Source organism: Cygnus atratus, chromosome 2, assembly GCF_013377495.2.
Source record: "Cygnus atratus isolate AKBS03 ecotype Queensland, Australia chromosome 2, CAtr_DNAZoo_HiC_assembly, whole genome shotgun sequence".
Classification (NCBI taxonomy): Eukaryota; Metazoa; Chordata; class Aves; order Anseriformes; family Anatidae; genus Cygnus; species Cygnus atratus.
In genome coordinates, this window is record NC_066363.1 from 119,277,029 (window position 1) to 119,299,018 (window position 21,990).

The following is a 21,990-nucleotide window of genomic DNA, read 5'->3' on the forward strand; positions in this document are numbered from 1 at the left end:
CAAAAAGTAACAAATAAATAAGTTAGTGGCCCTGATCTGGATCTTCGCTGGCAGAGCGCCAACATTGTTTTGACATACAAGTGTAATTGATGTCAGTGCTCCAGGAAGTCATATAAAAGTGATCAATTATGAAGATAGCTTCCCATTGCTATTTTATTGTTTTCTATTTCATTGCTAAAATCTAAAATTTTTAAATGCTCATTCAAAGCTAATTTTGTACTGTTGAGCACTCACAAGTTCTGTAAAAATCTCTGTATTAATTTGAAATAGTTGCACAAGTTTTGTATTTTAAGTATCAATATTATCTCTCTTATATATCTCTAAAATAAGAGAGATGCAGTGTCTATCCAAAATGGACAGTTTAATATTCCAGATGCAGGTTTCTCAAATTTTCCTGATCAGAGATCAGATGGGAATAGTTTTACAGAAGTCCCAATCTGTATTTCAGTTTATTGCATTGTGGTTTAATATGTGAAAAGTTGTACTTGGAAGTCCTGGTGTGCCAGAATTCTTACCCATCAGAGGAAAGTTATGAATGTTAAGCTACTTCATCTCCTAGCCCAAGTGGCCACCTTGGTCTTTCGTAGCAGAAATGTCTGGCATTGTCTAAAGAACTGCCAGTTTCTCGGTGGAAGCAAACTGTCCTCTGATCTATTCTGTCTCCTTCGGCTACGCTCCCTCTGTTGCATCTGCACCTTTCAGCCGTCTCTTCCCACTTCTCCTGTTGTAGTTGTGGGAACTACAGGGCTCAATCATTCTCACAGTGTCATCCTGTCTGGCCCACTCCAAGCTTGAAAATCTGGTTGTTTTATGTGCCTCTGGAGCAGGAAAAGTGTTGATCATTCCTGCATCTGTTTATATGAGGGGTTTTTTCGTGGCTTGAGTTTCCTGGACTGGTGTTGCTTTTGTTGTTAAAAATGTCAACAGCAAAGTTGTTTACTTGTTAACCTTGTAGATTCCAAGACACATACTGACCGGTGTGTGGGGCCCTTTCAGCAATGGATTTGGAGCTTATTAAGAGTCAAAGAGCACTCCTAGAAGGGTATCTGGGCGCTTAACTCAAAATTGCACACACTAGGTATAAGTCTTAATGGAGCGGTATGTCTGCATTTCAATGCGTCAATGCCCAAATCAGGCCGTCCTTGCACTTTCGGAAACCCAGCCTCTGTAAGGTTCATACTAGTCTCCTGTTAGGATTGCCCTGTCTGGTATCTAATGTATAAACATGGGCAGATTTGCCAGAAAGTCTGCCATTTCTTGACGTTTATATTTTTGTTGTTCTTCCCTGGGCGGGTAATGACAACTAGAACAGTCTATGAAAAATAAGTTGATAAGTTAAGTTACAATAAAGTAGTTCTGTGCGGATTTTTGGATTATTATTTTTTTTTCAATGCTAGTATAGTTTGTCTTGCTCCTAGTGTGGAGTACCTAAAATTAAGAAAATAAATTCAATCTTAATATCTAAAAAGGAAGGTGCTTTCGTAACTTGCTTGAATGTAGCTGTGGTTCAGAGCTTCGAATGTTAGCATCTAAGTCCGCTTTAAAGTTAATATTATGAGATACTTTCCAATTTCAAAATTAATGCAAGTCTAATTTTATATTGCTCACAAGTAGACAATTGTTTAATTTTGTAGTCAGTAGAAATCTGACTTGAAATCTTGATACGGTCAATGGAGCCTGTAGAATCACTGTGTTTAGCCTGAAGCAGACACCTGAGCTGCTAAATTGCTCTCTGGGCTCCACTGTCTGCAACAGTAGTTCTAACACACAGCACACTCGTATACACCCAAACCTCAGGTGTCTGGAGCTGAATCCCACTCTCTGTGTCTTCAGTGACCCACGATGCTTGAAGTGCGAGCTTGGATGTTCTCCTTAAGGATCCACATATCACCCGTGTGAATTGCCTAGCTCAGCATTGGGAACTTCTGAAGCCTAATGACATATTTGTCTTTGAAAATAAGCATGCTGATTTAAAAAACAAGTCAGAGGACATCGTAATGCCACAAGAGATGAAATGCTGGCAGTCATATGATGTGTGTGATCTTGCAGCTATGGGAGACAGCAGCTTTTCCGAGTTACGGAAACCATTGGCAATCCCCTCCTAGAAGTCTCTGACCCTTTCAGGGCTCCCAGTTCCTGGATCTGCAGTGGTATTGCCATTCAAAATTTGCTAATCCTCTTGGCCCCCACTGTGTAAAAGGTTGCTGTTGTTTGTGCTAACTCTAATGGATGTGTTTCCTCTTTAAGCAAAGCATGGAAATTAAAGCCACCTGAACACGTGAATCAGAACAAATGGGAGAGGAGGATGGTGCCTTTCCAAGGGTCTGCTTCAGCAAGTGGTGCTTGTAGCTGTCAGAGGTGACAGCCATTTAGCCACAGGTGGAGTCTCATTGCCTTCTGAGAACACACAGTCCAGTGTGTCTCTTAGGGACCCCCCTATAACTGCTGTGATGAGTTGTGATGTTCGTATAAAACACATATTCGGGACTGATCTTTGTACAGATTTTGACTTGCCATTTCTTCTGCTTTCAAGGTCCCTGGCACCTCAAAGACAGGTTTGTTTTCCAGTGCATAGGCAATCATTTATCCCTCCTTCCCCCCCCCCCCCTCTTTTTTTTTTCCCCCTGATGTAAACAGCACTAATCACCACAGCAAGCAGTCTGGGTATGGGCCATGTAGTAGACTTGAGACTGCTCCAATAAAAATATTATTCTACTTGTTTTATGTTGGGCTTGGCTGGCATGACTTTGGTGCTGCCCTGACTTCTAGGACTTGTGAAATGCCTGGGACTTTGTTAGTTTTTGTTGCCTCATTTTTTTATTTTTTATTTTGGTCATTGTAGGAAGGCTCAAGCAATTACAGGTTCATCATTAAGGACAGATATTTACTAAGGAATGATCATGAAATGAATTACCATTGTGAGGATGTGAACATGTTGCAAAATTCTACCTGTGCCAGTTTTTCTGCAATCATTTGTGTGCATCTGAGGGAATCAAAGCACAGGGATGCTATAATTTCTTCTTTATTAATTGTGGAAAAGCTTTTCTGTCCATTAAGAGAACCTAGGAAGAAAATGGAAGGCAATGATCTGTCAAGTAATTTTTGTTGCACCTTGTGAAAAGTTCATTTTTTCCCACTTTAAACTATTGCTCTCGATGAGGTTGGATGACTTTCCTTGCAGCATATTAGGAAGCCATGCACAGAACCTGCAATGGTCCCAGATCACTATGGGCATTGACATGCAGCTATGGCACTCTAGTTGGCCCTAGTAGAAGAAAAGATCATTTTCACAGGCTTGGAAACATGAGAAACAAGGTATGAAATTCTCCATCTGAAGAGATTCCAAAATCTGAAAATATCCTACTATTCTGCAAGGCCTACTCAAACTCTGCTGCCTGCTTAATTACCCTTTATTTTTGCTGACTATACTACTATGGACTGTGAGTGTTCAAGAAATCATTTAAAGAATACATTTGAGGTTTTCTTTGTTGTTCTTACAGTTTTCAGCCCCGCAGGAATCTTGTTTCCAAGCATTGTTCCTGTATCCAACAAGGCTAGAAACAAATTTAAGAAGTGGGAGCCAGCATTTTCGTGTGATGGCATTGTTCCAGGAACTGGTGCTTTAGGATAAACAGTAAATATTGTAGGGCTTGCAAAACAGTTACTGATTCATTGCTTATACCCTGCTGATTTTATTAATTGCCTGAGAGCATAACTCCACTGCTGTATACACAGGTGACCTCTGGTCACATCTCCTCAGCATGGAAGTAACATTCAACACTCACCTTCTGCTTCCAGCATCCAAACCTGAAGGTAACAAATGCTATATGACCCGGTGCATAACCATCCCACGCAAACAGCATCCTTCCCCAAATTACAAGACTGCTGGGATGATTTGTAGTGCTGAGAGTTGCATCTACTCACTGGGATAGGGCGAAGGTCCCGTGTCCTTCTGGACAGACAAGGCTGACACCTAGTGACGGGATGGATTTATTCCTAAGGGGATTCACTGAGTCCTGGTTCAGCGACTATTAAGCCATTTCTAAATCTGGAAGGTTTAAACTTTAAAGTGAACAGTTCATTTGTTTAATCATCACTTTTGGACTTTGTTTTCGGTGTTTCTAGTGTACTCTTCTAAAGGACAAGTTAAGGTGGCTTGAAATCTTGTTTAAATGTTGAAACCGTGAAAGTTTTTACATTTATTCCTCTGAGAGCTGTACCCTGCAGCTGCCCAAAGCAACTGGGAGATGGCTGATAGCAATCAGTATTAAGTTCTGAATATGGTCCTCATATGTTTTTTCCTCGGTGAAATCATGGCTGATCTTGGGGTTTGGATTCTCTTTGCTCTTCCTGTTGTAATTAATCCAAAATCCGACATGATGGGATATTATCTGGGTTGCAAAATTTTCTGTCTGCTGATGTCTGCGGACCAAGGATAGCATTTTATGAGGACACCGCCACTTGAAAATCACAACCTGTCTCATCATCACTGCAGATTCTGCTGGAAATAATGTGAGATCTGTGACTTAGCAAACTGCACGTTGAAGACAAAGAGTAAAAGCTGCTAAAAGGCACTTCCAGAATGCTTCTGATTTTTTTTTCTTACCTAGATTAAAATTTCAGGAGCATAACATACTTCTAGGAATTGTGTGTGACCTTTATTAAAAGAAGTAGCCATATGAACTTGGGGAAACAGTCCCTCCCCCCCCCCCCCCCCCCCACCCCAAGTGTGAACCAAAGTAGTCTCTTCCTTGTAAGAAAAATAATTGACTCCAAAAGGAGACTGCAGAGGTTCTCAGTGGTTCCCCAAGGTAATGGGTTTCACATGAAGCCATAAACTGTAGCCCTGAAGAAGCCTTCTTGGAGCAATCCTTGGGACGGGAGGAATTTTTATTTTTCAAATATCTTTTAAGTGTTTCTTCAAATGTTAGAAATAAACATTTTGATTGATTCAGCATGCCTCTTTGCTTGTAGCACTGTATTTGGCTATGCAGAGAGTCAGAGCTCAATGTTTTTCTGTGGCTGAAAGGAAACTTAGATTCTTCCTGAATGAAATAACTAGGAACTTGCACAAGCCCTGTGTTGTTGAACGGAAAAAGCAGGCTTCTTTTCCTTCAGATAATCTCTTGTATCTGACTCAGAGCTTTACAGGCAGCTCAGATTCTGTATCTGTGGTGTGTTTCTAATTAGCCCATGAAAAATATAAAGGTTTTGTATGTTAAAATCCACAGAGTTTTCATCCACTAACTGTTTCTGATAGGACGTATCTCTGGAGAGAGTGCTAACAAATTCCCGAGGCAGAAGTCTCTGCCAAAGGCAGCAGAGTCCAGTCCCTGAGCAATATGAACCTCCAAGCTGTACAAATGGCACTCACATGTTTTTTTTCAGAGAGGGAAAAGAACGGTGTTACACGTGTTTGTTTGGGCAGGTTTACTGTTTATACTCCTAGTGTCAGGGCACCGTTCGTACAGTTTGGTGGGCGTCCTAAAACTTTCACCCAGCAATATGTGCCTGAGCAAAAATTTGGTGTGTTTTTTCACTGCTGTTTGCAACTGGCCTTGGTTTCTCTCCAGAAGGAGCTCAAAAACAAAGGAGGCTGAAAACTAATTCATTTGCACCATCAATGTGAATAATTATTTTAAAAATTCACGAAAATTAACTCTTAACATAACTTCATTCACACTGGAGACCTCATGGGTTGTGATGAGCTGTGACTCATAGAACAAGTAAAATGTAACTTCAACCCGTTATAAGTAATGAAAAGAGTACTAATTCTTATTTTGGAAGCTAAATATTGGTAACCTTGAATGTTGTCTTTGAGTTTAGAAGAAATGCAGTATTTAGTGAATCCCCCCACCCACTTTTTTTGGGGGGGTAGTCTGTTAGTTGATCAGACTAAGCCAGGTGTTTTCATTATTTCAGACTGCTAGCACAGGATTCCTGCCCCTGTTCAGAGCAGTGTCATGGGGAAGAGTGAAGTTCTTCTGTATCAAAGTAATGTTTTGTGGAGCAAAGGAGGACATCTACCACAGCTGCATCTCCACGGGCAGGTGCAGGTCACTGCACCCTTGCAGTACTCCCCTCAGAGCAGTAGCAAAGAGCTAGATCCATACAGCTGCTCTGAAATACCATGCAGCATGGAGCTCCAGCAGTGAGGGCACTTGTAGGTTTAGCTGCAGGAAATCACCCCCTGTGCTCAAAACTATCTCCAAAGCATTCTCTGTGCGGCGACATTCCTCCAGCAGTGTCAGAGCCTGGAGGTGAGGGTGCAGGGAGAGCCCCACGACCCAGACATGTGCTACCATATCCTCCTCCTGCTGTTGTAACCTGGGTGTGGAGCAGCTTGGGTGCCCCCCCAGCTCACTGGATTAAACTCATTTGCTGCTTGCTGGGCTGGGAGCCAAAGGGATGGCCTTCCCCTGGGTTAAAGCAGCAGCAGGCACATCTCATGCATGTTTGGCATGGAAATCCCCAGCCTATTATCCTTCCCAAACATCAACAAGCTCAGCAGTGGAGGCACTGGTCCCTTTCTGGAGGAAAGCTGTATGGTTAAAACTGGGGCAGATTCTGAGAAGGGGTAGCTTTTAAAGAGTTGGCTCCCTTTTTTAATATTTTCCAATCACCTACTGAGATAATGTTGCCCTGTGGGGACAGAGACAGTGACTTGCCCATGCACTGTTTGCCCACCTGTCTAAAGTCTGAAACTGCTGCAAACAGAAGACGTTTTGCTCACGCATTATCCTGAGGCCACGCTCATATTTCTCCTCCAAAAAAGCTCACCTGCAAGGGCCCCAGTATCAGTTGCCACCCTGCAATGGGCAAGAATCACATTTCCTTTCTTCAAATAATGGCAAACCCACCTGAACAATCACAAGCCTACCTCTGCCTGCTAGTATGATGAACTAACATCGTACCAAAGAGCTCCATGAATGTCTTTTTGTGTATTTGAGCAATTTGTTCAAATTATTAACAGATGAAAAATGCTTACTAAAAGACAGAGAGGTCAAAAGGAGAATATAAAGGTCTCATATGGATGAAAAAAATTGTTATGACATGGAAAAAAGTTTAGAGGCTTTTTATTTTTCCTGGGAAATGTTTTCTCTCTTCACACATTTCCACCTCTTCAGTGCCATCCTTCCTAGGAAGTTAAAACCTCTGACCATGTGAGAGGTACTTCTGTGGGCCCCACAGGGCACAAGTCATCTGGCTCACAACACAGTTTGGTTCTGACTAGCCCCTGCATGCTAATTTGTTTAGATCAATTAGATTACACATCTTTTTTTTTTATTATTTTTTTGTTTTGTTTTCTACATCCTATCTGAAAACAAATCTAGAACAGGGTCCCTTATTTACTATGAAAATATCATTGTTACGCCTTGACTGATGATCTAAATTTTGTTCTGATAAAAGCACTGTGCACATAAACCACTGATTTTGTTAAGGTTTGGCCTGGAAAACATAAATACACCACCCTTGTGTATAAACTTTACAGAGTTTCACGTAAAACTTTGACCTGGATGCCTGATAGCCTACAGCATTTCTGGAAGACAGGTGGCGGTCCATTGGTCACAATGTTTGGGAGGCACAGACAAAGCAAGAGCTGGCGATGTCTCCAGAGCCACTTGTTCAATGGACACCAATGCTCTCAGCTGCAGATCTACCCACAAAAGAAAGGAAATACACTTTTAGCTAATACTGACTGCCCCATCCCTGGATGTTTTCAAGGCCAGGCTGGATGGGGCTTTGGCCAACCTTTTGAGTAGTTCTGGTTCTTTCTGATGGAGGAGTGGAGGTGTCAAAGTTGGGAGCTCCACCAAGCCTCGTGAAGACAAGCAGAAGCCACGTGTCTCCCATCCCCAGAGCTGTTTGAAAGATGCACACAAACATACTAAACAGAGAGGGGGATGATGAAATCAAATCCACAAAATATCCCATCAAAAGTAAAATTGATTTTTTTTCCAAGTATCTTCCAGTTGCAGCAATCTTAACATTGCTTGTAACAGTAGCAAGAACAGTTCTTGTGGTTGCGGCATGACTTATACAAAGTTGACAGCCTTTAAGGCTAAAAATATGGTAGTTGGAGACTTTGTTTTCACATCATCCAGTCCACACCTTTCAAAGCAGTTCAAAGTGTATTTAATTACAAACTCAGTTCAGCACACTGAATTATTACACGCTGCTTTGTTCCGGTTTTGTACCTGCCTCCACTGATGGTCTGACTGCATTTTTTTTAATTGCCACTTCAGCAAGACAGATTTTGTTGATTAATATCGGAAATATCTGTACAGCACAAACTTGACAGAGAATGAGAAAGATTGGTAGCTGATGTTAGCCTGGGGGAAGATTTTAATAACGAGATAATGCCCTAATTTTCTGAGAAGAACATTCACTTTTTACTCAAGTGCTGTGTTTGACTCGGTAGTGACTTTTACTGGTTACCCAGGCGAACATAAATAATGCTTTGTGTAAGCGCATTCTGCAGATGCAGACTGTTTCCAAATCACCTAAACACATCTCTCTCACTTTGCTACTAATTTTCCCTGGGAGAGGAACCAGCTCCTTTCCTGCTGTGGCCGGGGCAGGGAGCATGCACCTGCCTTCCTCACCCAGCTGGCTGCGAGGAGGTGAAGCAGCTCTGCAGGGGCCAGAGTGTTTCAAGGAAAGGGCTGGCTGCAGTGTTGGTGGCTTCCCAGCGTGTCCCTTGGGGATGTAGCCACTGAAATATGTTTATTCCTAAAACACCAGCACAGCAGAAGTGGGGCCCTGGGAGGGCCTGGGGAACAGAGGCAAGGGGTAAGGAAGAAGCAGGGGTGGGCAGCAGACTCCAGCCGTGCTCCTCAGCCCAGTGGGGTTTGTGCCGCTGGGTGGTCACTCTGAAATCCTGCCTCAAAGCCTGCACCAGGCTTCTGCAGGGCTGCGCAAATACAGTGGCAGCAGTCCCTCTTTGCAGGAATATCCACACAGAGTTATGCAGCAGGAGATATATCCATGAACTCTACTGTTTCACACAAAATGATAACTAAGGTTGAAGTGTGGATGGTTGGTTTGGGTGTGGGTTTTTTTTTTTTGTTTGTTTGTTTTTGTTTGTTTGTTTGTTTGTTTTTACCCATAAATTAACATGGAAAAATTAAGTTAGAAAAAACAAGTGCCAGGACCACTGGGGGGAGGTGTTATCCCGGTGATCCTGGGCCGGCTGCACCTCCTGCAGCTCCCGGCTGCAAGCACTTAGTGCAGTTTGGGGTAAGGCATTGAGAGGAAAATTTGCTTGCTTTAGGTGTTCCCAAGCTTTAATACTTCAAAATGTGTTCTGCATCAAAGCAGAGAGTGCTGCTTAAAAAAAATCAGAAATGCCCCGAAGTGTCTTTTTGTAATTAATTGATCATAAAAGCTTTTAACACTTTCAGTCATGCATGGAAATCAATGAGGCAACAACTTTAGAGGAAGGCAAGGAGAGTTTTAAAAGATAATGGTTAGTAAATGGGAAAGCTGCTGCTCTATTACCTTTGCATTTCCTGGTGTTAAAAACTGCAATCTTTGAGGATATCTGTGAGTCAAAAGTGGAAAGATGAATACTCTCATTACAATGAAGTAACTGAGCTGTGGTAAACTTCTTCAGCTTGTCAGGAAAAGAAGCAGGAACAAGTCAATACTAAAAGGACCCTTGTAAAGATACTTTTTCTTCTGTAACATTTAAATGGCAATGGAAAGTATTTATTAAGCATGGTAAGTTTGGATCAGTTCTCGAGATATTTAGAAGTACATTGTGCTGCATTTCTCGACACACAGTCCCAGTGAATTTCTTCTATAATTACTGTTTAATGGGAATAAATTTATTCCCCTGGAGCCCTGCTTACAAATTATAGAACTAAAGGTATGCTGTGGTTTAGCCTTCCAGGTGGGAAAGCAGTATCAAGCAGTTAAATACTGGAACGAGCAGCCTTGAGGAATCAGTTGCAACACTAATGAACAGCATTTTATTTTCATGTGCATTTCTACAACTAAAGTACCATGGGAAACCAATTCTGTGATGTGTGTTTTGTGTCTGTAATATGGCAAGAGGCACTATAAGTAGCACACTGATAGGGGAAATGTGTCTATTCTCCCTTTCGCCTTAAAGCCAAGTAATAGATCCTTCTGTGGACACAGGCACAAAGTGGCCGATTCTGAGATCTCCAGTATCACAAACAGTTAGAGCAGCTTATTTCTGGAATACAGCTGTGTTACCTTCTGGTTGTCAGTAGGCAGTGTTAAGCTAGGACAGAAACTATGTATTTTGCCTTTACCATCAGTAAAGTATCATCTTTTTTTTTTTTTTTTCTTTCCAGATTGTGTTCAGCAAAGATCTGAATGGATAGTGAAACTTTGGATATTTTTTATCACAATATTGCAATATAAGTGTGTTGGAGGACTCTTTTGTTCTTAGCTCTGCTGAGGACAAGATTTCGTCTTCTGGGTTTTGGCAACCTGATATTTCCATAAGCTCTGTTGCTTTCCCAAAGCCTGCCTACTGTCAGATATCTTGTTAGAGGGGAATTACAATGTCAACTTCATGTTTTCCATTTTCTTCCATAAGGCACAGCAAGGGCTGCAGCTCCTCCAGTGCCATGAGGAAATGAGACAACACGGGCCGCTAAGATCTGACAACAGTCACTGTTGACTTCTCCATTCTCCCCCACAGGATGAAGCATCTTCTGTGATGTTTCAGAGACCTCTCACAAAAGAGAAGTTCCACACACAGCAAAACCAGATTGAGTCTTCTAACTTTAAAAATGTTCCAAACTAGGAGCCTTCTTCTTTGATTTTGGTATTCCTCCGTATGCACACACAGCATAGTAGGAGCAGCAATCAAAAAAACAAATACAGTTTATTCTATTCCTTTTTTGACAGAAATAGTTATTCACAAAGTCAATTGATTTATTTTCTCCAATAACGTATCCAGGGAGTGATGAGCCCAGCTCCAACACAAGACCTCTTTTCTACACATTCACAGGATGAAAGCTTTGTCCCTAAGTTTATCTTGGAATTTCAGTGGAAAGTTTGTGACTGAATTCTGCTAGTACAAGAAGGGAATCAGCATCTATGGGATTTCTCTCCTGTGTGGCATATGTAACGGACTCCTTAATTTTTTTTATCATGTTGAAAGGCTAACATCACAGCAAAGTTTGTTGATTGCTTGTGCCTTACCAATGGCTATGAGCTTCAGGACACAAGAAGCCATCCCGGAACATTCTGGAATAAGGTGAACCGAGTTGCCCAGGAAGTCCCTTTGACATGTATGAATCTTAAATGTGAATCTCAAGTGCATAACCAAGGTTGGATGATTTTATTTCTTATGGATGATAGCTCTAATTTACACAACATAAACATGAGCAATATCATCTAGAAACTGATGTCATTCAGCATGCTCAGAGCAGATTCTGCCCTGCTTAAATCCAGCCTTACAAGCTTAAAGTCAAAGTGCAAGGAGAGACTTGTGGAGACTTTTCAATTTCTGTTTATCTTAAATGACTGTGGAAGAAAAGAAGAGGAAGATCTCTTGACGTGTGGAAATACATAAGCCCTATCTTCAGCACAGTGGAAATAGCCATAGGAAATATAACGTACTATGTCTTTACGTGATGAGTGATGCAGGAGATTTTTGAGTTTGAGTACAATGAATGCAATTTATTGCTTTGGAAGAGATTCTTCTAGTTTCTGTCAAAGAAGTCATCATCTCTTTAAAAAGATCAATTGGAATAAAACCTGAAGAGAGTAATAAAGGAATTCCCAAGCTTTTCCACTACCAAATAAATTTGATATAGTTTTGACGTAGAACTATGAATCATCAAGTGAGATGTGGCCCAAATTACAAGAGGAGTTCCCAGATATCAGGGAGCCTGGTCCATGAACTTAGCTGAGATCTTACCATTTAATTGTTCTGTTTAAGAAAATAAGATTATGTTTATTTCAAAGGTGACCTCAGCACTTCTACGGATTTTGCAATACTGCACAACGGATGGGGACTTAGAACAAAAGCACAAGTGCAGATTCAGTCATTCTGAATTCAGACCTGCATCTATGCAGAGTCTTGTGTAACATAAAGAAAATCGCTGCTGAGACAATCTTCTACTTATTTATTTCAGGATCATATGAGCAAGCAGAGAATGTCCTAAGCTTTGTTCCTAGCACCAAGGTTGACAAGCTGTCCAGAGTCAGAATAACCCTGGCCTCATACTTCTTGCTACCGTCTCCTGCTGAGTGTAAAATATGGCTGTCTTGCAGTTTGAATAAGGCTTTTAATATGCCGTGGGATGTCACGGTCCACAGAAATGGAATACAGTGTTCTGCTTGCTGTGAAACAGAAAAAAAGCTAACCAAACTGGTTCCTTCCTCCTGAGTACATAGTGACTGATTTGAAGTTCAGTCACTGAGACTAAAAGTATCAGCCTTGATCACAAAAAGAAAAAAGCACTTGACAGATGGATTTAGTCTTCCCTCAGCATGAACATCTATTTGCCGCTAAAAGTTTGGTTAGTATATTGAAGCTGAATAATGGGATCTCTTCTCTTAATCCATCATTAACAGACTGGCATGAGGCGGATCTTATTTCTTTGAATTGAGCTCTCTGGGGGGAATGTTCAGTGCTCTGGTAGAAATCATGCTATTTGGAAGGGTGTACATGGCTGGGGGAAAATAAAAGTTTATTTGAGAATATAAAGAGAAAAAACTCTTAACAGCAGGGCTTTTTTTCACTGCATGGCTACACTTACCGGAGCTGAAGTGCTGACTCCCTGTCCTCACACCCACAAATACAAGCACAGATTGCTCTGATGAGACCAGTCAGTGCTTTGTGTGATGCTGCAAATAAATGTCAGTGAATATAGGAGCGCTACAAGAGCAGCAAACACGGAGTGTGACATCAAACGTCGTCAGTGTTGTTGGGTATTCCTACAGGTTTCTCACCACCTTTACCTCCCCTTCTTCCTGATGCAGTGCTATTAATTGCAGAGCAAGATGGGATGTGAGACAGATAAGTGCCCCGTTCTGTCCAGCCACAGTGAAAGGTCTGACCAGAGTCATGGCCATTAGTGGACGATGAGATTTCAGAAAAAAAATCACACTGCAAAAAAACACACATTGAAACAAAAACACAGAAAGAAAAGCACATTGCCTTGTATAAAATTCTGATCAGTGGACACAAAACTGGCTTGGAAAATCCATAGTGAAGTTGGAGACTGTGTGTGTGAGTGTTGAAGTATGCTGCGGAACTGGTGAGACAGCTTAAAGATATTTTCTGGAAACCTGTGCCCTCTCTCACTGCCTGTACCAAGAAAGTCCTTGCCATGGCCCTGATTTTAAGGAAGATAGTGTTTTTCGCTATTTTCTGACTTCGAAGCCAACACAGCGCTGTGTTCTCTTTCAAGTTCTACAGCGTGCTGTTTTACCATGTTGGACTCAACTAAGGCGACTGTCCAATTTTAATAGATGTATTTTCCACAGGAAATTAATGTATTGTTTCCCCAAAGCTATTTCAGTCAGTGAACTTCACTGCAGCCTGCCCAAGTCGCACGTTACTTCAGCCAGCCAGATGAGTTGGGTGCTGTCGTTTGGTCCTCTGACTAGTTTTGGCCAAGAGAGTTATGGCAGCCTCAGATTGTCAGCTACCAGATGACAGTTTGCAGCAAGATCTGGTAGTTGAACATCCCTGTGTATTTTTATCAAGGAAAACTGTGTATAGAGAGGGTCTTAATTGTTGTGTTACTTCTTTGACTATCTATACTATATATAACTATATAGTATGTAGATATGACATATAAACTAGTATGTATATCATAGTGCCAGGGTATGGGATGCAGACTATATGGGATGCAGACTATATGGGATGCAAACTCTGCCTTTGATTGTGGATTTCTATTTCTTATAGCCTTTTCAGTATATTTTTTTAATTATTACAGACAGTTTGAATTCTTTATCTTCTCCAGGAGGTACAGCTAAAATGAGACTGGAGGCTCAGCTTCACGGTCCCTTCCCCGAGCCTTTCTCTGTCACGATGACAAGCAGCTCACTGCTGTCAGGCCCGCGTAGGAAATCCACACAGCGACGCGGAGAATGTTTATTGTGGAGGGAGAACTTTTGCCCTGTGAAGTCACCTCCTACCAGTCACCAGTAGGTTTCTGATATTCTATCACAGGAAATTCCTGGTGGACCACAAAAGCGGTCCCCTGAGTGCAGCTGTTGGGGGGGAGAAGCGGTGCGCTGCGCCGCGGGGCCGAGCCGCAGCAGCCAGGGTGCAACCGAGCACCTGTGCCCTGCAAAACGCAGACTGTGTGCTCTTCAAACAATGTTCCAGTGAGCTATACAGGGGGGCAAAGGTCACGAGAACCATTATTGTGCTGCATTTTATGCAAACAAAAAAAAATGTATTAGAGGATGTGCTTTGTATTGTAACAAGGTACTGTAAGATTATATTTAGGCTTCGTGGCTTTGAAGCCCTTGGTAACAGAACTGTATAATCACAGCTCTTGATGTTAATGAGGAAGTTATATCATAAGGTACTCCAACTTACTGGGAACAGCGTAGGAAGAATTAATAACCTTTAGGAGAGCCTATAAATCCATCTATTGAAGCCTCAAATGCTGGTTGTATGAGATGGATACATATACATCTCTGCAAAGCAGGAAGAATCACAGAATCACAGAATGGTTTGGGTTGGAAGGGACCTTAAAGATCATTTAGTGCCAACGCCCCTGCCATAGGCAGGGACCCCTCCCACTACACCAGGTTGCCCAAAGCCGCATCCAGCCTGGCCTTGAACACCTCCAGGGATGGGGCATCCACATCTTCTCTGGGCAGCCTGTGCCAGTGCCACCCTCATAGTAAAGAATTTCCTCCTTATATCTATTCTAAATCTACCCTCTTTAAGTTTAAAACCATTCCCCCTTCTCCTGTCATCTCCCTGATTAAAAAGAAGGAAGATACCAACTGGCAATTGCTGTTCTCACTTTGCTTGTCAGGCACCAGTTCTCCTTATACACCTCAGGGTGTCGAGCTCTCATGGGCACATCGCTTTCCTCTGCTCTTCTGCCAGAGTTTCAGTAGGGTATCACAGTAGCTACCTCAGCAAGCGAGCAAGACTGGATGAACCTTTATCTGAGTGAGTTAGAGCACGATGGGGAAGCAGTCTTGGAAAGGGTGAGCACCATATGGCTGAATGCTACAAGACCGCATCTCCCTTGCCTAAAAAGCGGACTCCTCCTTTCTTTAAAAGATAGGGATGCTTTGGAAAGAAAATGCTCTCTGACGCCTGCTAAAAGCAGATTGCATGCTTCTAGAGAGCTGCTGTTAACTTTTTACCAATGTCTGATTTCTGTCTCTAAATCAGCAGTACCTTTATTATAAGGCAGAATTTGAACAAAACAAGAATTGACCCAAATATAAGCTGTTCCATTCATACTTATACAACCCTTCTACAACAAGAAGTTAAACTCTCTTCTCTTCCCTTCTCTTCTCTTCTCTTCTCTTCTCTTCTCTTCTCTTCTCTTCTCTTCTCTTCTCTTCTCTTCTCTTCTCTTCTCTTCTCTTCTCTCCTCTCCTCTCCTCTCCTCTCCTCTCCTCTCCTCTCCTCTCCTCTCCTCTCCTCTCCTCTCCTCTCCTCTCCTCTCCTCTCCTCTCCTCTCCTCTCCTCTCCTCTCCTCTCCTCTCCTCTTCTTCTCTTCTCTATTTAAACATTCACTTCTCACAGTATTTTCCAACTACCCCAAGCCCCAGGATGTCTAAATCTTGCCAAAAGGGCTTGTTTGGGGTCCCCATAGGATTTTGATGCTGTGCACATTTTCTGTTCCTGCAGTGCTCTCTATTCAGTGATGTTTCCATCACCATGCTGTCACTCCTCATCAGAGCACACTGCATGTAGGTGTGAGGAGCAGGGAGTCAGCATTGGAGGCATCAGCTCCTTTGGCAGTGCAGAGGGGTACAATTATGCTCAAAGAGGTTGTGTGTTCGGGGATTCGGTGGGTTTGGGGTTTTTCATTGAGTTAATGAGTATGACTATCTTATTCTCTTTTGAAGGGACCATTTAGAGGGTGAACACTAGCATTGTGCCAGCCTGCAGTGGCTGCACCAGGTTATTGCAACCCCAGAGCACAGTCTCCAGACCTAGAAGCAAGGGATTATAAAGCTGTTTTCAGAGAGTGCCCATGTGACTGAGAAGCACATGAACGGTTTTTAAAAAGTGACTTACTGAGAGATGATGGACTCGGCAGAACCTGCAGAGAAATCAGATGCGCATTTTTGAAAACTGTGCCCCTTATTTTAAAAGAAAGGAAAACGTGAGGCAATCGCAGCTGATTCAGCATCCGGCAGTCTCAGCCAAGTCATATTTTACCTCTTCCCTTCCCTCCCCGCACAAAACTTCCAGGAAAACCTGCAAAGAAAAGGCATATGTGGGTAGGAGGAGACCTGCTTTTAATTTCTGTACCTCCTATTCAACACAATGCCACACAATGCACAGGATGCGAATATCCCAAGGCACCTTATACAATACAAGTAACAAAAGCACACACACGCGCAAGAAAGGGGGGAGAAGCAAGCATGACAGAGTTATAAAGCAAAATACAGGTAAAGCTGTCTTTAAAGTGCTTACATGAAGGAGCTTCATGATAAACTCATCTTTAGAAAGGAGAAGTTGGGGACTGGAGAAATATTCCAGTGATCACAAGAATTGGATTTCCATTTCAAAACGTGATTTATCAGTTTTTCTCTGTTGTGTTGAATGTAGTGGCCAGATTTTTTATGGCCCCTTCCAACCCAAGCCATTCTATGATTCTGTGAGTCTGTGATCTTCATTACCAACAGAGGAGGACTCTAGTGCAACATGTCCTCAGTACAAAGTCCACTGATGCTCCTATGGTATTGTCTATAGAGCAACCTGAAGCCTGCACTGAGTCTCATAATGGCTGTAACGATAGCCTGCAGAAACTGCTGTGGTTAGAAGTATATCACAAGTATAACCGTTTTGGCTATCAAGAGGTGAGTGTGTGTAGGAGGTGCTGACTCCCACAGAAACACCACCTCACCTGACTAAAAGAGATCCTTCAGGGGACAGGACTGCAACCGCCATCCTGGTAAAGTGCTGCAAAGTGTTTAGAGCAACGCCCAGCATTAAGGCTGCTGTCAGCACTAAATGAGTGCATCAGAGCCTGATCAAAGAAATCTAGGGCTTCTTGCAGCCTCTTGCTGAGGCACTGCTCTGCATTTCCATGAGAATGACAGTGTTGTGGGTGAAGCACCTGGAGCCTTGCCTGGCCTGCTCTCAGCTCAGGCACAATTCACTCAGATTTTATGAGCTCATAAAATCCACGAAGAAAACACAATTTCTGAGCCAGCCACTTTTCAACATTTGTCTGGAGTTGCCAAGAATGTATTCTGTTTTCAGGTAGGAATAATAGAAAAACACTTAAAAAATAGTGGGACACAATCTTCACAATCTTTGCATACATATAATATTAAAAATATTTTATTTTATTATTATTTTTTAATAGAGGGCTTCATACATAGATAGGAAAGTCTAGATTACTTTTAATCACAATAATGTTGGCTGGTGCATCAAAATCAAATGTGAACATACAGAGGCAGAGAGAAGAAATTAGAGGAAATATAAGCAGGCTATAGCCATGAATCACATTCTCCCTATGCAATGGGGTCAGTGGTGTAACATATTATGCATTACCTCTGTGTCTGAGAAAAAATGAAGCTGGTACTTATTTATTACATTTGCATATTGGTAGACAGTTGCTATCACTATAGTAGTAATTATAGTGGGCAAAGAGGAGCATTTCGAGTATCTGAGCTGCCTAATTCTGAATCTACCAACACAAAGCTCTCCTTTAATCAAAGAATGGCTGGGGTTGGAATGGACCTTAAAGATCACCCAGTTCCAACCCCCTGCCATGGGCAGGAACACCTCCCACCAGACCTGGTTGCCCAGGGTCTCATCCAACCTGGCCTTGAACACCTCCAGGGATGGGGCATCCACAGCTTCTCTGGGCAACCTGTGCCAGTGTCTCACCACTCTCTGAGTGAAGAATTTCTTCCTTATATCTAATTTCACAGATTTCTAGGTTGGAAGAGACCTCAAGATCATCGAGTCCAACCTCCGACCTAACACTAAGTACTCCACTAAACCATATCACTAAGCTCTACATCTAAACGTCTTTTAAAGACCTCCAGGGATGGTGACTCCACCACCTCCCTGGGCAGCCCGTTCCAATGCTTAATAACCCTTTCGGTAAAGAAGTACTTCCTAACATCCAACCTAAAACTCCCCTGTCGCAACTTTCGCCCATTCCCCCTCGTCCTGTCACCAGGCACGTGGGAGAATAGACCAACCCCCACCTCACTACAGCTTCCTTTAAGGTAACTGTAGAGAGCGATAAGGTCGCCCCTGAGCCTCCTCTTCTCCAGGCTGAACAATCCGAGCTCCCTCAGCCGCTCCTCATAAGACTTGTTCTCCAGACCCCTCACCAGCTTGGTCGCCCTTCTCTGGACTCGCTCGAGCACGTCCATGTCCTTCCTGTAGCGAGGGGCCCAAAACTGAACACAGTACTCGAGGTGTGGCCTCACCAGAGCCGAGTACAGGGGGACAATCACCTCCCTAGACCTGCTGGCCACACTGCTTCTTATACAGGCCAGGATGTTGTTGGCCTTCTTGGCCACCTGAGCACACTGCTGGCTCATATTCAGCAGCATATTAATCTAAATCTACCCTCTTTTATTTTAAAACCATTCCCCCTTGTCCTGTCATTATCTGGCTGAGCAAAAAGTCACTCTCCATCTTTTTTATAATACCACTCTAAGTGTTGAAAAGCTGCAATGAGGTCACCCTGGAGCCTTCTCTTCTCCAGGCTGAACATCCCCAGCTCTCTCAGCCTTTCTTTGTAGGAGAGGTGCTCCAGCCCTCTGATTATTAATCAGTTACCAGATCAAATACATGCTCAGTGTAATCTTACTGGGAAATTCACTAGAAAGAAGGAAGAAAAACAACAATAACAACAACAACAAAAACAGATAAATCTTTCTTTCAGATTGCATTCTGGCTTTTGATTTTATTGTTCCGAAAATAAAAAATCAAACAAATGTGATAGTGATGTACAAAGGAAGGGCTATCTTAGCTGCATGCAGTAGTATCTTTTACAGTAAGAATGTATTTAGGATTTTCTGTAGGTACGTATAAAAATTATTTTGTATTAGCTGAGTAAACATTATTTAAATAATTGGCTTATCTTTTGTGTGTTTGTGCACTGTAAACAACGTTCTATGCTTTATTGGGAAGTTGGATAGACAAATAAACAGTTCTTCCTTCATCAGGACCAGCCCCACTCCGCAGCAAGCTCCTCACCTTCCCCTTGAGACCTGCTCCCCCTGCTCCCACAGCTCTGCAGATCTGGCTGCCTCCAGCCTCAGCTGGCACTTTGTCATCCCGGCCGGCTCAGGAAAAGGAGTCATTTGTTGCTTGAACATTGGGCCGAGTTGGTAAAAGTGACCGAAAATGAATCCGTAGGTTAGTTCCAGTAAGTGATTTCATTTTTCTTGTGTTTTAAATTGGCTAAAAGCCAATGGTTTGCTTAGAAACGCTGAACACCAGAGATGCCCCCTCTGTGGAAGTCAGCTCCTGCCATGCACCATATCCTTTTAGCATGTGCTGATGCCTCAAAGTGTGCACTGAGAAACAAATCTTTTTATAGTAAAATAGCTTCCAAAGCTTATCCCATAGACACTCTGCACCTAGTTTTCTTGCAGAAAGCAGAGCTCTTATCAGTGTGTGAAATGAGCTGATATATTCCCAGTGATCCAGAATCCAAACCCCTGTGCAGACATGTGGTAGGATGCCCAGGAAATTTTTGCAGGATCTTGGATCTCAGATTGGGATTGGACAGGCTGAATAAAAATTATCTTTGCTTTCTGCTAAACTTTCCAGCAGTTTTAAAAGATTCCTATTCTGCACTGATGAAACCAAGACCTTTGGTGAATGGAGTGGTTGTCATTTGTTTAAATTTGATTTTTATTTATCTATTTCTCTGTGTGTGTGTGTTTGTAAAACCAGAGAGACTGAAGCACTGTGAAGTAGCCCTGAGACCCAAGACCAGGAATTTAAGCCTAGTCAAATTCTGACTTGATCATCAGAGTACTCATTGCACTGTAGAGAAACTGTCTCAGTCACTCATGGGCTACAACACCAGTAAACTACTTTAAACAAAAATTTACATTGTGGAGAAATTAATTTTATTATTTTCCTTAGATCTACTCTTGAATGGCAAGATAGCCTTACTCAGCACAGATTGCAAGCTATATTTGATCTACTGTCCTGTAATTCCAAATTTCCTTCATCAGAGTTTGGGGGTAAAAAGGAACAAACTATAAATTGCTGACTGAAATATCTAAAACCCAGGTATTGAAAAGCTGGCACACATTTAATTAATCTTGAGAGGAGAAAGGGTTTTTCTATTAGGGTGTAGAGAAAGGAGGAAGCTTTGGGCGAGCAAAGGTATGGAGAGAAGTTTGCTGATATCTTTGTAATGTAATAAACCATAACTTAATCACGGCTGACAACTTCACACTGCAAAACAGGTCTGACACCCCTGCATGCCTCAGGCATACACAGAGCTCTGATGGCCTCCCAGGTTAGATACAGACCCATAACCCAGATGAACAATAGTCACCAACATCGACAACCTCAGCCTGCCAGGACAGAGGGAAAGTGGTGCAAAATTCAAACCCTAATTTTGCATTTTGCTCCAGATTCAAAAACACAAACATCTAATGCTTTAATTTATTTTTTATTTTTTAATAAACAGAACCTAAATTCAAAATTTAAGCTCATAGCCACTTCTTTTTTCCCCTCCTCTTCTTGTTTGCATTGGCTTCCATCAGGGTCACTCATTGGAGTAACAACAGTGATATTTGTTTTCAGCTATCTAGTAATGTCTTCAAAGTAGAAGTACAACTTTGGGAGCTTGTGACCCATGTTTGGTTTTGACTAATGTTCGTATTTCCAACTAATGGCCTCAGTAAATAGAATAAATAAATAAATAAATTTATTTCTACCCTGCCGGTGCAGCACAAACTTACCAGACAAGATGAGATGTTCTTCTAAAGCTGCTGGTAAAGGGTTGTGTGGGCTTACAATTAGGAACAATAAACAACACAACAAACTTCAGTGCTTATACTGATTGCTACTGGGAGGAATGAGCAGGTGACTGTGCTGCTGACTGCCGTATCTTCCAGGAGCTCATTTGCTTTGACAGCTATGATGTGAATTTGAGTTCCCTTCCTCGGTCTTGATTAATTATTGTTGGAAAGGTGGGACACCAAAGTATGTCCCTTATCTGCAGGTGGGGAGCATGGGCTATGCTATTTTTAATGCAGGTTTTGGCCGGGAAGCTTCATATCCAATGGACATTCTCACAATTCTATCATTAGAAAAAAATCACAGTGTCTATCCCAGAGTGTCTGGACAAGACTTGGACATTATTGTTTGGGTTATAAAGTGACTCAGTGCCGTAGGAATGCCAGCAATGAAAAGAGGAATTCTTTACATCCCACCCAGGGGAGTAAGAGGGAATCTCTGGCACATCCCTGCATGCAGTCCAAACAGCCAGACAGCTTCCAGCTGCTGGGCACAGCTCTACTTAAAAGTGAACTACAAAGTAGGGGGGGACATGGATGTGGTTTGTTTTGACTGTGTTGTAGGGCAGAGAGATCTAGTTTTCCTCCAAATCTTCTTTTTTTTTTTTTTTTTACTCTCTCTCCTCCCCAGCCTTTCTGTTTTTCTGTTTGCATTTCTTTTGTTTGTTTGTTTTTTAACATCAGGAATTTGGACTTTGCTCGTCCCTGGAAGACTCTGTGACTAAACAGAAATAACAGTAACAGGAGTGAAAGCTGAGAAACGGAGTGGAAAGGGTTTCTGCAAATGGGTCAGCCCCAGCATTCTCCAAAACGTACAGCACATGACTC